This window comes from Lathyrus oleraceus, chromosome 4 (genome assembly GCF_024323335.1).
Source record: "Lathyrus oleraceus cultivar Zhongwan6 chromosome 4, CAAS_Psat_ZW6_1.0, whole genome shotgun sequence".
Taxonomy (NCBI): Eukaryota; Viridiplantae; Streptophyta; class Magnoliopsida; order Fabales; family Fabaceae; genus Lathyrus; species Lathyrus oleraceus.
In genome coordinates, this window is record NC_066582.1 from 205520929 (window position 1) to 205524921 (window position 3993).

Here is a 3993-nt window from a genome sequence, read left to right on the forward strand (position 1 = left end):
TGATGTCAACCCTTGTGCTCAAACAAGCCTTCAAAATCACTGAAGATCAGCGGAATGCAGTTGCTTGCCATAATCCCTATTTTTTGCATAAGTTTCCCCATGATGGGGTTCTCAACTTATTGGGAAATTCTTTTCTGTTTTTATGTCTCTAATTTTTTCCTGGATCGCCCTTTCGGGTTTACAATCCACCGAGACGCTCATTTTTGCCTAAGCCACCCTTTTGGGTTTTCAACTTAGCGAGCTGTTCTTTTCTTTTTTAGGCGAAATATTTCTTGACTGCATCTGCATTCACAGGACGAGTGAACTCTTCGCCATCCATAGTTATAAGAATCAAAGCGCCGCCCGAAAAGGCTCTCTTAACAACATATTGGCCTTCATAGTTAGGAGTGCATTTTCCCCTAGAATCTGGTTTTAATGATAGAATCTTCTTGAGCACAAGGTCACCTTCTCTAAACACACGAGGTCTAACCATTCAAGTAGAAATTGCCGGCTAATCTTTTCAAAGTCTTGTTATCTTTCAAGGATGCCCCGGGCGGGTAAATCTGACTTTGGAGGAAACACTTGATGTCATAATACCATGGCTTCTCGTCTTTAATCTCTTCAATAGAAAACACATGAGATGGCCTATTAAGACGCATCACAGATAAATTGGGAACTTCATTCCAATACTTCACTATAATCATTGATGCTAATGTTGCAAGAGCATCTGCATCCAGTTTTCATCTCGAGGGATACGATGAAATTCAACCTTTGTAAAGAAAGTTGAAATCCTCCTCACATAATCTCTATATGGTACTAAACCGGGTTGATTTGTCTCCCATTCACCTTTGATCTGATTCACAACCAAAGCGGAATCACCGAAGACATCCAAATACTTGATTCTGAGATTCCTGGTCTCTTCAAGCCCTATAATGCAAGCTTCATATCCTGCCATGTTGTTTGTACACTTGAAAGTTAATCTAGTTGTAAATGGTAAATGCGTTCCTTGAGGAGTAATAATCACTTCTCCAATTCCATTTCCATATTGATTAACAGCTCCATCAAATACCATGCCCCAACGGGAACTAGGTGTCGCACCCCAAAATTTGACTTTGGCTTTGTTGACCATATCTTGATTAATCTCGTTGTCTCGTATTCATCTCAATATCTTAAACTTCGCGTGACAACTGGTTTGATTAGGTTTTGTGTGTTTTCGTTGCTTACCGTGTTGTATTTCGTTGTTTTAGTAAAACCTGGCCGATATCGTTGCCTCGTATTTATCTCGCTTATCTCTGTTGTGCGTGGCATCGCTTCGATTAGGTTTTGTGCGTTTTTATCTATCTAATTGTTTGTTTGTCGGTATTTTGACTGTATTTCGAATATATTAGAGTTTTCGTATTGTCCGATTATTTGTGATTGTGTTTGTCAGCGTTTTTCGTGATGTCGTGTTGATTTTATTATTGCCTAGGGTTGTTTATTTAATTACGTGTTGTGCCGTGTGATTTAATCGAGTCTGTTTGAGTCGTGTTGTTGATTTTACTGGTTTACCGGTTTACTGGTTTATTGGTTTTATCAATTTGTCTGTTTTGCTGTGAAAATTGTCATCGTTTTTATCGCGTTCGTGTCGCTCGATTTTATCGTATTTTAATCGTGTGCCGTTTAATATTATTTGTGCTTAATATTAATTGTGTTTAGTTGTTAATTAGTTTATTTAATTAGGATTAATATTATATTAGTTTATTATTATTATTATTATTATTATTATTATATAATATATAAATTATATTAGATATTTTTTAGGTTTCTTATTGTTTAAGTAATCTAAATATATATTATTAATTTATGTTAGATATTTTTTAGGTTTCTTATTGTTTAAGTAATCTAAATATATATTATTAATTTATGTTAGATATTTTTTAGGTTTCTTATTGTTTAAGTAATCTAAATATATATTATTAATTTATGTTAGATATTTTTTAGGTTTCTTATTGTTTAAGTAATCTAAATATATATATATAGATGTGGTTAGTAAAAAAAGAGGAGAGGTGGATCAGTAAGGAAAAAACGTGTGGTGAGAGAAACAGAGAATTGAAAAGAAATATTTTTCCAAAAGCATTACCGTATTTCACTTGTTCTTCATTTTCGGTAACCCAAAATCGTCCCGATTATTCATCGAAACAAAAAACCGATTTCATATCTTTGAAGTTCGTTGAGTCCAGGTCACAAATATCCAAGGTTCATTTCATTTCGGCGTCGTTTCACCGATCAAAAGCGACGTTGAAGTCAGGTACTCACGAAGGCAGCCAGCACTGCGTCGGTGACGGTTTCCAGCTTTCGGTCGATCATTTGGACGATCAGTGAATGTTTATATTGTTTTTTTATATTTGTTTATGTTGTTACTAACCGTTTCGTTTCAGTTTCAGCTCGATTAACTCCACTAACTATTCGTAATACTAACTATTCATAGCTAACTGTATTTTAATAATTTACTTTCTCGCATTTTTTATGTTCTGTATTGTGTGTTTAATCGTATTGTTCACGTTTTATGTTTAAAAAATCGAAAAATCCAAAAAAAAAAAACCCGATGCGATTCCAACGGTCGCCGTTTAAGAAACCCTTTTCACACACTCACAAGCTTACTCTTGGGCTTCCTTATAATGAGCCCATTTATTTATTGTTTCAGGGTTTAGGCTCATTCAAATCTTTTGCCAGCTTTGGCTTTTCAGTTTAAAAACATTTTCAAAAGGACGCGTCAGTCTCGAAGCCTCCCGCCTAGGTCGAGCAAGAGATGGCAAGACATGCCAATCTAAAATCAACAAAACAGACTTTCCCCTTTTCTTTTGGGAGAACTACGTGGATTCTGATTTCTCCATTGCGCCTTGGAGATACGTAGGCATGAAGTCTACGACTTTATCGAGTCCAAAAAGCAATAAAATCAAGTTCTTTTCTCATCTCCCCAATCAAACGATCAAAGCGAAAAAAGCAAAGCATTCACATAAACATAAGCAAAAAGGTTCCTGTGGAGTACCACAGATGTTGAGGGTGCTAATACCTTCCCTTTGCATAACCAACCCCCGAACCCGTAACTCTAAAGGGATTTACGTTATTTTTCCCTTCCTATTTTTGGATAAAATAAAAGACGGTGGAGACTCTTGCATTTAAAATATTTTTCAAACGGGTTAAGTTCAATCAATACTTAATCTCGTGAAAAATCACGCCGCGACAGAATGGCGACTCTGCTGGGGAAAACAATGCTTAAACTTATTTGAGGGTTTAGCCTATCTTTGCTTGTTTATATGTTTGCTTTGTGGATATTTGCTAAATTGTATTGTTTGTAATGTTTGTTATTTTGGGTTTTGGGGGATACTTGTGATAAATCCTATACCCGGATTTGGGGCACATTTGAGATAGGATGGATGATAATTCAGGTTGACTTGATAGGAGACAATCCTTACCGAGTTGACTTGAGCCTTTGTCCGCTTGGTGGAGGCCTCTTTGAGGGTGATAGTGCTAAACAAGTCATTTGTGAGGCATTGTTGCTTTCGACGGGCCCGTGAAGCCAAGGACCTTAGTTTACCTTTACCCCATCTTGGCCTTACTTAGGATGTGATGCGGTGACCACTTCGGACCAAAAGTCTGGTTTGGTTGATACGCGATATCACACTCAAGCGAGATTCTTTTGAGAATAATATTGGAAAGCGAGCAGTTGCTTAACCCGGTATTATCCGAAGAAGGATCCATAACCTTGGGAAATTTTAGAACCCGTTTGGCAGGTGAACCTTAGAACTTATCTTGGGGCTTTGTCCTAAACTCCATGCTGGTGATGAACTTTGAGCCTTGTATTGTTTGACCATGTTTGTGTTTATTGCATTCATGCATGACATGCATTCATTCCCATCATTTCAACCTTTTTCCAAGGAACTTAAAGTGAGGATTGCAAATATTGCAGGAAACATGGATTTTGGACGGAGAAGTGTGAAAAAGTACAATCTCATCAATCCAAAGATAGATGAA